The sequence below is a fragment of the Denticeps clupeoides genome, chromosome 9 (assembly GCF_900700375.1).
Source record: "Denticeps clupeoides chromosome 9, fDenClu1.1, whole genome shotgun sequence".
Classification (NCBI taxonomy): Eukaryota; Metazoa; Chordata; class Actinopteri; order Clupeiformes; family Denticipitidae; genus Denticeps; species Denticeps clupeoides.
In genome coordinates, this window is record NC_041715.1 from 7719099 (window position 1) to 7731096 (window position 11998).

General features: G+C 46.4%; 1 long non-coding RNA gene across 2 annotated transcripts in view; it reads right to left on the bottom strand.

Annotated features, from left to right (window-relative positions):
- The window catches only part of LOC114797291 (uncharacterized), a 62817-nt gene extending 51421 nt beyond the window's left edge, over positions 1 to 11396 (bottom strand). For both annotated transcript variants that reach the window (XR_003750839.1, XR_003750838.1), the window contains exons 1-2: positions 11147 to 11396; positions 4196 to 4302 (exon numbers count right to left, since the gene is read on the bottom strand). This is a non-coding gene — a long non-coding RNA (uncharacterized LOC114797291). The remainder of the gene's footprint in view (positions 1 to 4195; positions 4303 to 11146) is intronic.
- Positions 11397 to 11998: the final 602 nt, after the last annotated feature.

Below are 11998 nucleotides of genomic sequence, written 5' to 3' on the forward strand. Positions count from 1 at the left end.
TATGAGGGCCTTTCAGATCACACCCTCTCCATCTACCTGCCTCTCCCGAGCCCGACATCACTCTACAATATAACCAAATTAATAAATATATCTCTCAATAACAATTACATGCATATACTATATATTCCATATTCCATACATTTGCAAAAAAAAAAAAGAAAAATGGCACTGGCAACAAAAGCAACTCATCAAAGTTCTTCAGTGTGTTCTACTGGAGGCATGGGCACATCAGACATTAGTGATGATAGTCGAGATGCTGTTTAAGACGGGGCTCCAAAATTGGCCATATGTGTTGATTTGGTTTGAGATCTAGTGGCAAACCTTAACCGTTCAGTGACACTCCTGTCTGCGAACACTGCAGAACGGTCCCAACGCATTAGCTGGAATAACATACGTCCCAGGAAACTAGCAACCAGTCCTTTCTTCCTTCTATCTGTCTTTTTCTGTAAATCCTGAAGACATACTTGATGTGCCATTGGTGAAATGTCTCAAATGGCGCCATGAACGTTTGGTCTCGGGAGTTTCAAATATAAAAGAGTGGAAAACATGGCATGGTATCCTAAAATAATATCAGTTTAAAAGAGCAAGGTTCAGACAGAGCAAACATATTCATACAAAAACATTCATAAAAAAAAAAAAAAGCAACAAATGGCCAAAAACAAACAAAAAGAGAAGCAACAAACGTCAGAGTCTTAAAAGAGGGGTCAAGGCCAGGAAGCACAGGCCAGCAGGACCGTGGAAGATTCCAGAAAAAGCATTGGGCAGAGATCACACAGATCGGCGAGTAGATCACACGCAGACAGAAGGTCACCGAACAGGCAGCAGAGTGTAACACACTGTCAAAGGCATGGCTCATTGAGCTGAGCGACGAGAGTTGTCCTCGGGGAGAAAAAAAGAAAAATCAATGACCCGCTCACGAACAACTAATGTGTACAATGAGGTAGATTTCTAGTCCTCACGAAACAGAACACTATAATGCCTGAAACTTTCGGGATTGCGCTGAAGCGTAGGGGACTGTTGTCAAACTTAGCGACACGCTAAGGGTTTACATAAATGTGCAGATAAAAAAAAAAGAAACCTTTACTGATATTTACACACGTGATGTGCTGATGGTGTGGGTTTAAATCACATGGAAGGAGGAGGCGGCGTGAGAGGTGTCAATCTTTGTGCTCCTCCCACCTTTTTAATAAAATCATATTTAGGGATCATGTCCTGGGCGTCACACACCAACAAAAAAAGTTCCTTGGTTGTGAAAAATCCGGAGGACCTTCCACTGGTGAACAAGCCCCACGTTTTGCATGCAGGCTAGTTTGAAAATAGTGCCCATAATGTTTAAAACGAGAGTCTGTGAGGGAAAGGGACATTGAGGACATGCCGAAGACATTTTCATTTTCATGAAAATGCCAAAATGAACAAAAAGTCAACACAGACAGAACAAAAAAAAATCACATAATAAAAGTGTCTGCCCACCCACACGGCAACGGCTATGACTTCAGCAGCACTGATCAAGAGAAAAATGCACACAGATTGCAAGGAGACAGAGGAGACTCCTTTGTTGGCCAATTTGAAGGGTTACTGTTAGTCAGTAAAAGCTTTGAATGATCTCCTTTATGAAACACCTGATGGGAGCACTGTCTTCCACGGTAATGATGGCCCCATGTCATGAGTGCAGTTGAGGATTAGAGAAAAGAATGTAACTCAGAACAACTGGTTTCCATCCAGAAGCATCGTGGTCGTAGGTGAGGGAGGACCAGGTGTAATGGTACGAGGACCAAAACAAAAAAAGGAAGGAGCAATCGTAATCGCGATGTCAGTCTGTGCGATTACATGAATGCAAAAAGCTGCGATTTAAATGATTAGTACATGGATTGGATCGGCAACATATCCGATCCATTTTCTCATTCTCTCAAAGTTTGCGAGCTGACTGAAGTTTCACTTCAGTCGGATGTGACGTGTTTGGTCACATGACTTTCGATTCAGAGACATATGGTTAGACGCCGCATGACGCGCTGCATCGTACGTCAATGCCATATTGCAATAGGCTCTGCTGTGGCATGAAGCATATACATGTCTATGGAGAGAAGTGCATAACAATGCTTCACTCTTGTGCTGCTTGGGGCTGTAAAAACCGCTGTACGGTCCAAACCAGATCCCGGGGGATTACATTTCATATGTAAGGCTGGACAATTGTTTTGAATATATTTGGCCATTATAAAATCCCGTTTTTATTTATAAGTCTTAACCTTAGCTAAGCTAGGCTAAGCTAGCGAAGCTATGCATTCCCGTGTTCAAGTCAGCCTCCAAACAACGTTTGGGCTAAACATAATCATTAACTATTTAGACTGTTCTTAGCTGTTTAGTTAACTTTTCTCAAACTTTGAAGGTTTCCTAAACAAATTCACCTCAGTTTACAAATCTTAACCTTAGCTAAGCTAGCAAAGCTATGCATCCCTGTGTTCAAGTCAGCCTCCAAACAACATTTTGGTTAAATGTAAGAACTATAATACAGGATTTTATAATGGCCAAATATAATCAAAACAGTTGTTTAGCCTTACCAGGGTTTGTCATTTGACAGTAATGTAAAGAGTTTTTTGTGATTTATTTAATTTTGTAGAATATTGTATTTTGAAAGCACTGGGCCTTTCAGGTTGTTATAAGAAGTTTGTATGTTTCACTTAGAAATTAAACATTTCACTATTAGTAAGTGACTTTTCATTGATATACAAGCAAGTGTCCTTTATCATATCGCAATCGCATATCGCAATATTGATCTCAATATTATGTCTTTTTCCCCAAATCGTGCAGCCCTACCCTAAGTGTCTCCAGGGGGGGACTGTCCCTGTAGCTACTGATTGTAAGTCGCTCTGGATAAGGGCGTCTGATAAATGCTGTAAATGTAAATATAACCTCCATATTATGGTTAGGAAACATAATACTGAGAAATCAGGTAACCAGAGATGGTGAGGTTAGAAACGGGCGATAGCCAGGCATGGACATGAGTAGAGAAGTCTTTGATGTGGAGCATTCTTAACATCATCCCAGAAAAATGTCACAATTGTATTACACAATCTTGGCATGTAAAGCAAATGTTTTAAGGCACAGAAAACTGCAAAATGCTGCGGGGATTTATTTCTCCTCCCTTATCCTATTGACTGTTTAAAGTTGAGGTGGAGGGGAGGCGCAGTAGGGGATAAAAACGAGGACGCTGATTGTTCCGAAAGTGGAGGTGCGGGCAGAAATTAAAATGTTTCATATCGAGCAATCAGAAATGAATGGGCCCGGGTTAGGAGAGAGGAGAGAAAAATCAATTGTGCGCCGGCTGTGGCGAACGGGAGGCCGCCGTGAATGGAGTTTGCCAGTGGGGTGCAGCAGCTGCCAAATAACCTACAGCAAAAGCATTACAATAATACTGGCGAAGCGCACGGGCTCTTTTAGCAGCATTGCAGGAGGAGACAACAAATGGGCGTAAGACAATGCTGCTAATGTCAGACCCCTTCAAAAAAAAAAAAAAAAAAAAAAAAACAGCACTGAAAAACAGCCCTTTTTTAACATCAACATAAGATATAAATGCCGTCTTGGGTCATTGCAGTGTGCATAGCTCCAGTTACCATAATAGAGTGCAATGGTTAAAATCACAGGATCATCACAGGTGTTTCCATGCATATTTTATAATACATTAACGTCAATATAAATCTAATTTTAAATTATATTTTACTCCTTGCAGCATATGGCCAGTGCATGGTTTTGCTGAATTAATCATAAAGATCAGCCAAGCTACCAAATGTTTTTTTCTTTTTTTTAAGTCAGCCATTGCATTTAGATGAATATGAACTGAGGATCTACCAAAAAATAAATAAATCAGAGGCATATGTTGACAAGGTCAATACTATTCCTTTCAATGACCATACTACTGTGATATTATGGACTGTTTATGAATCGTTTATTGATATCTTTTTTGGAAGAGAGGAGGAGCGGGACAGAAAGAAGAAGAATAAAAACCACTTAAGGAGCGAATGAGAGGCACAAGCACCATCATCTATTTTTATGCTGAGTTTAATTTACATTTTCTTTCCCTGCCGATAAAGGCAGACAAGGAACACAAGGACGCTGACACTGAGAGATCTCACAGATGCCGAAGGTCAGCTTTTAACCTGTCAAAAGCAGAGTACTTATTAGAATAAATCTCCAAACTCACCAGAGGTCAGTGCTGGCCCCTGGTACCGGCTGACCCAGAGCTGGGCAGAGGGCTCCATCTCTGATGGGTGGCAGTGGAGCGCCCCTCCATAATGAGGTGCCCAGGGTCTGGAGGAATGGAGGGAGGGAGAAGGAGGGGGTGAAAGGGAGTCGCCTTACAATTTTAAGATCCAAGAGTATGTGTTAATATTCGTCTGTCTGATTGTGTGAATGCTCTCTAAAAAAAAATGTCCACATGTAGAATTGTAAGTGACTTGGTCACTAAATTGGGTATTTGTCATTGGGTGACATTGTCAGAGAGGGACAAGTGAACAAAAACCAAAAATTGGACGAATGAATGAAAAATATGAGAATGTGTGCTTAGAGTAAAAAAAAAAAAAGCCCCGATCGATGAAAAAGTTCCTAGATCGTGGAAATGCTACGTAGGCTGGAGGAACATGTAGAGTTGAGCACAGAAACGTGCTATTGATCACGCGAGGGTATCTGGAACAGAACGTCTCCTCAGATACCCTCACATTTCCGTTGCCCTTTGATTTTCTCCGACAGCCTTTTTCAGCCTGTTTAGACGTTCACACATAAAAGTGTGATGCTCATGAGCAGTGATGGAATGAAAAGTGGACAGCCAAAGATGTTTTGATGGTAGGGGGAAAAAGAGGTTTGATGATGTTTGCACTGTGAGCCGAGCTCAAGGCAATGTTTTGCTTGGGGATTTCTGCACCAGGCAAAATATTATCAGAACGTACAATCAAATCGCGGCATAAAAGACACCATAAAAGCAAAAGTGTTGCTTTATCACCGGTGCACACGCCTACTCTTTAATGGCTGTATTTGGGAGGGATACTCTTGGGAGAGCCTATCAAGGTCTGATAAACACTGTGATCTCTTCTTTTTTTTAAATTGATAAAGAAAAAATAATAATAAAACGCCAGACCCTTTTGGCCCATTCAGACAAAAAAAAAAAAAAAGATGAAAGTTTTGTGTTCCTCTGGTCTGCCAACTCAAGCACCAGGCAGGAAGAGCTAGAGGCAATTGGGCAAAGCTGCGTCAACACGGCGCGAGCCCGGCCACCGGGGAGAGCAGGGGTGCCAGAGCCGCACCTGAGGGGGCTCTAACCAACGAGTCGAGCCCACAAAGCCTGCGACCAGGCACGGTGCCCAGGCTTCCACTGACCCTAGATCAGACGCGAGCCTAATGGGGCCACCATCTGTGGCTGGTGAGCGCGCTGGGTGTGGGCGCTGGGGTCAGACTCTGTGCGCGGCACTCGGCAAAGAGGGGAAAGTTAAACAAAACCAGGTCCAGGGGTTTAACAATGAGCCCCTCATCAATCACTCCCAGGCCCTTCCTGCAGGAAGCAGCGCACAGCCGGCCCTCCACGCTCCGACACGCCGGACGGGCCTCCCCCCTGACCTCCAGCAGCCCCTGCGGGCCGCGGTGCCACAGCAACATCACCTCGCTTTAGCGCACGTGACGCCGTGATCAGAGGAAACCACTGACACTCGGTTGTCATTTTCGGCGAGGAAGCCGTCAAAGGTGACGCTTCTGTCCTTCCAGCCCGCTGGAAAACTGTCATGCATACGCAGGAGCCCCAAACTCGCCGACGCCCTTCACAACAGGAAACAGAGATGGGGCAGAGGATGGGGGGGGTGCAGTTAAAACAGAGGGCTTTGAACAGAGAGAGAGAGAGAAAAAAAAGCCACATGACACACCATGGCCCGGCATCCCCCTCTTTCTGATTGGTTATTCCGCAGGCCGCACCTGACAACCTGCTGGAGCGGCAGGTTAAATAAAAGATCCCCACGTCTGAGGGCCAGGAGCCCCCAACTTTGATGTCTTTATGGGCCGAGATTGAAAGGCTCCCCGACAGAGGAGCCCGGCCGATTAATGAATTCCCGAAGATGCTAATAAGCGTGGCCACGGTGCTGAAGCAGGGCCCGGAACCTAAACGACTTATCGGAGGTTAAAGACGTTTTGTAGGTCTAATTAATTGGACTTGCCGGGACTCCTCAAGGAGCTGTCACTTAGCACAATAACACAATTATCCCAAGACGGGCGATAGGGGCGGACCCGGCGTCTAATGCTGCAACCGGCACGTGACCTTGACCCTCGGACGAGTCATGACTCCATATTTAAAGTGATATCCGGGGTCAGGGGTCATGGTGACACTGACTAATGGCACAAAAAAAAACCACATATTGTGGTTTCTACTGTTTTTTTTATGTGTCAGACAGCTGCTGGCTTTGCAGTCTCAGGGACTTACCACAGTAACCAAATCCCCGACTTGTTATCAGGTTGTTGAGGTTTAAGAAACAGAATTAATAACAATGTTATGAAAAACAATGTGCATTTCAACCAGTTGGAGGTCTGGCTGAATGCTAGATATATGTTTGCGGCTGCATCACCAATCCCCCACCGATTACGGATTTTGGTCAGTGACCATCGGTGTCTTCAAAATCTGGTTTTATATCAAGCTTTTACTATGATTTGTCAACTGCCACATTCGATATCCCTTTGTATCCATAGTGAAAATTCAGATCTAAGTGATGGTACAGCCATGTCAAAGTTTGATTTGTCTCTTGTCAAGTTTAGATGCCATTCTAGGAGGTTTTCGGAAAAAGTCTGAGGTCCTCACCGACACCTATAAACAAAGAATATAAAGCAAGACATTTAGGATGGGCCTGGACATCTTTTTTTTCCTCTTCCCGTTGCTCATCGGAAGGCTGCTGGACAGATTCATCGGCGGCCGGGCAAAAGGAGACGCGTCAGCGCCTTCCTCTCATCAGCCGGGATCATTATCCGCACCGTCGAAGGCCCCTCTCAACTCCGCGCCTCTGGTGGTGCTAATGGAGTTCAGAGCAGGCGTCGAGAAGCAGGTCAAGCACTCTGCCACTCTAACGGTCGCCCGTCCCCCCGTCCCCCCGCACTCACCGGGCGGATATCTCCCAGTCGCATGCTGCAGTCGGCAGGTCACGCACATTAAGGAGGATCTTCGACGTCAGGCCACGCGCTTCCAGATAAGCGGCACGTCACATCTGTGTCACATCTGACATCTGTTACACAATAGCTAATTCAATTTCGCCGCGCGGCCCTCGCGATCGGAGCGCTGGGACGTTGCATGTGCGAGATACGCCGCCGACGGGCTTCAGGCGGGGCCCCGGGCGGACCGACTGCAATAGACACGGATAACGAGATTGGGGGAAGAGGAAGATGAGGCCGAGGAGGAGGCGACACGCCAAGCTGCCCTCGCACGCCTGCTGGCGTGCTAAACGCCCCCCCTCCCCGAACTCACATTACCCATAACCCCTTGCACACAGCGGGGGGGCCGGGGGGGGACACGATGCTGGCCGCGGGAAAAGTTCTTGCGGCAAACTTTAATCAGGGAGCTGCTCCAGCCTCGCCCGCTCAAGGAGATTTCAGAGTCTTAAAGCTGCGAGGGAGCAGGGGGGCGGAGGCACGGAGGGCGAGGAGTAGCTCCGGTTCACATACCTGAGCTTCCCGCCGCTGCGGGCGCGGCCTCTTCCAGCCTCCTTGGGGAGGAGGTGAGAGAGTTTAAGTCTCTTGACGTAGTATTTACTGCACTGGCCAGAAACGTACTGAGCCGTACAGACATTTACATTTACGACATTTACCAGACGCCCTTATCCAGAGCGACTTACAATCAGTAGTTACAGGGACAGTCCACCCCCCTGGAGCAATTTAGGGTTAAGTGTCTTGTTCAGGGACACAATAGTTGTAAGTGGGATTTGAACCTGGGCCTTCTGGTTCATAGGCGAGTGTGTTACCCACTAGGCCACTACCACCCTACTACCAGACCAAGGGAAAGCATCTCCACGATGTTCTTTCAAAAGGGGCTTCCACATGGTGCGGTGCTGATGGTGTTTCTTTGGGTTGACAATTGGCCAGAACGGGGAAAAAAGCCACTGTCTCTGTGGGAGGCCACGCACCTGTCTGGAGGACGGGTGGGGGGGGAGATGGGTCCCGGAGAGCAGCGTGGGGGAACAACGAGAGGCTCGCTGTGTGTCGATGGAGCAGCAGAGACGAAAGGAGTCCTCGGCAGCAGACACACACCGCGTTTGCCGAAACACTGCGGATCCTATATCATACGGGGTGGCACAGGCAGCAGTGGAGACGTGGATTTCTCGAAATCTTTTGACAGCAGACGAGAGATCGACCGTAAAGGCGTGAATGTTATTCCATGCGACAGAAAACACAGATTGAAACCCGCGGTGACGGACAAAAAAAGTGACACAGATGGACAAGCCGAGTCGTCCACAGGTGCCCCCTCTTCAAATCCACTTCACATGAAATCAATCTGCAGCACGGGTGCATTTGCTCCCTTGCAGTGGCCGCTCTAAAAGCAGGAGGTGTCGCAGCAGATTTGAGCGGAGGCCGGAGAGGGGCGTCTTGATGGGCAGGAAGGGGATGACAAAAAAAAAAAAAGGGGGGGGGGGGGGGGGGGTTTCGATCACATGGGTACCCTAAAACTGCAACCTCCCCCACGCTGTATCCCATCCCTCTGTCTCTGTCCTCTTCAACCTCGGGGCTCAGGGTGTGTTTATCCATCCTGTCTGGTTTTGCCTCGGTGCTACTGTCCAAACAAATCAGAGTAAATCATTAAAAGCGCAAACTGCAGCTTCAAGTGCACAACTGTCTGCAGATCGCTTCAGGACAACGCGGGTCGACAATATCAACACAGACTGGCTGCTCTCTTGTGGGAGCTTCCCATTGACCGTTAAACAACAGCAACAAAAAAAAAACATGGACACGGCGCTCCGGTGCCTTTTGATTTAATGAAATTGAGCCAAAATATCTGTACTCTATGTGCAGCAGAGTACACAGTCATCACAAGCAAAACCGATTCATTTGGTCAAATCACCCTCATCCACAATGCATCTGTCTCATCTGCAGGTTCTTCATCAATCGGTCTTCTTTTGGAAGTGTAAGCAGCCCTACTTATGATAAAAAAATATATAAGAAAAGTTATGTGGTGGTAGTAGTGAGTAACACACTCACCTATGAACCAGAAGACCCGGGTTCAAATCCCACTTACTACCATTGTGTCACTGAGCAAGACACTTAACCCTAAGTTGCTCCAGGGGAGGGGACTGTCCCCATAAATCATAAGTCGCTCTGGATAAGGGCATCTGATAAATGCTGTAAATGTACATTTTGCTAAATTTTGTCATTGCAACACATAAGGATACATAGTGTTAAAAGCTGCCAGCAGGGGCGCTAGACCTGTTTAGAGCTGGTGTCATGAAGGTTTATTTAGTTAATTGTCATTAGCTCTGTCCTGCTGCTGTTCCACTGGACTATTTGTCCACATCTGTTGAAATAAGAGATGCTATTTTCAAAATGGCAGCAATAAAACTAGAAACTTCTTGGTAGTTGTCCATACATTGCAGAAGAAAAAACACCTTTTGGGTTGGAGTGTAATTATTTCTTTAAAATCGTCATGGATGACTTAAACCTGCACTCCTGAATAAAATCACATGATTGACAATCTTGTTTCCTTCTCATTTCATCTTTTCATTTACATGAATCCTGAGGATGCTGTCGACACCTTTGCTTGGTGTGTAGTGCTGTGCTTAGCACCAGTTTTCACTTTTTAGTTGTACTGTTTTCTCACTTTTCCTGTACTTTAATATACTTCTCTTATTCTGCCTTAAAACGAGTGTCTGCCGCGATCTTGCGTCTTTTAATGATTCTACTGTTAATGATTTTATACTCTCTTATTTTTAGAAATTGTCACACTTTATCTTTACTATTTTTTAGCTTTCGTTAAATGATGTTTCTTCTTTTTTGATGAAAGCATCAAAGGAAGTTGAATTAATGAAGTAATTAATTTTAATAGTTAGTTAGTTAGTTAGTTAGTTAGTTAGTTAGTTAGTCAGTAAGAACCCCTGGGTCTGGATAATCTTGAACCTGAAAACGAACGGTAAATGGAAACCGGACTGGGCCAGACACCGGGCCAGGAGAAGTTCTGGCACCTGCAGAACCCAACGGCCTTCATCTTCCCCCTCTTTCTCTGCGCTGTCTTGTCAGCGAGTGATAATGAGTGCTCCGCGAGACCCCCAGCGGTGCAGAGGCCTTCAGAGGGGCATGTGACCTTCTGATAACGACACGCGCTCCCCTTATCACCTTACGCACTGAGGTCCGGTCCGACCACCTCTCAGAGGGAGCGAGCGAATTCGGCACCTTCTCCAGCATTAAACACTACGGAAACACAAAGCGTCCTGTTTTGGATAATCTTCCGGCGCTCGCCTCAACACAACTTGAAAGGGTCGAGTGAAGCCCTCTTGCAGGGATGAAGTCGGAGGGTGAAAGAGGGATTTGTGATGTCACCGAACGGCATTGTGCCAGCAGATAGCCGCCACCTTCCTTCCTCAGCCGCCCCCACTTCTCTGGAGAGGGGACGCTTGATGACAGATGCCGGGGACATGGGTCGAGGCAATTGATTACCCCAACAGACCCTGTATCACACATGGGCAGGAGTGTCCTAATTCCCTGCTCGCCAGATCCTCCTCCATTACAAAGGACCCAGGAAGCAGCCCCCCCAACAAAGAAGTGAGGGGCGGAGGGGGAGTCCGCCTCAAAGTAGACATGGAGGACAGCACGGCAGCGAGCAGACCTGCCAGCACCTCCCAAGGAGGTGACTTATCTAAATTGACTCAGATAGGAGCTTGCAATGGTGCGAGGGAATAAGCCCAGGCGCACGCATTACGCTCAGTTACAAATAAGATTGTTGCTCGTGCTCCACACACACGTTCTTGCGAAATAAAAAAAAAATAGGGGCCCAGACGGCTGTTCTACAGTAGGGTGAAAAAATAAATCACACAGGAAACAGAAAAGGACATCTTTTTCGAACAAAAGGCACAGCGGCGTTTTCACCCATGGGCCCCGTGAACATGGAAGATGAACGTGGAAGCTCACTGAAAGCGTTCGTAATGTTTACCTCGGCGGGGTCACCGCGCAGCCACTGTCTGGTCGCACGCTATTGTTTTGCGTCTCATTTCCCAAGACAGTCAGAAGCCCGTCGCTGATTGTCTGTAATGTGGCATGGAAGGCTGCCATAAAAGATGGCTCAGGCTTGCCTCCAACCGGCTGGATTCCTGCCAGAACGTCTCCTCGTCCTCCTCCTCTTCTGCACAATGTCTTTTCTCCAGTCAGTCGCTGCTCACGTGGCTCAGAGGACGCAAATGCGAACTCTGAAAAAGACAGAAAGAATGATGATTCTTGGCCTTCAAATGAGACAAGCACAATTAGACAGATAGATGGATATATTATATTATTTAAAATATAAGGCTTTATTTTTTTACCAAAAAAATGAAATCAATTGAAAAATGAAGCGGAAAAAGAAAATGTCGCTTTTTATAGAGCTGTATATAGACAGATGTGCATATAAAGACCAAAAAGTAGATTCTGCACTGAAACTGGATCAGTGTCGCTAATTCCCGCACTACAACATTTTTCAAAAGCGCCCGTCAAGGCCGACACCCTTCTAAAAAAAAAAATGGCCCCAAAGAAAACAGGAATTTATAAAATATGTAATTTAAAAATGACCCGTGTCAGAGTTCATAAGGTCTCCATCTGTGTTGGAGTCGCGGCGAGGCTGAAGAATGATGACCCTCCAACAGCTTGCCTGCGACGACCCGCTGCTTGAAAAACACAGGCCAGACACTCAGCCCCGCGCTCGGGATCAAACGGGGCCGGTAAATACTGCTTATACCAGGGAAACGGGAAGCAAACCGTGAGGAGAAGGAGGGGGGAAACTGAACCTGGACTGTCTGCGGCCACCGGGGGAAAG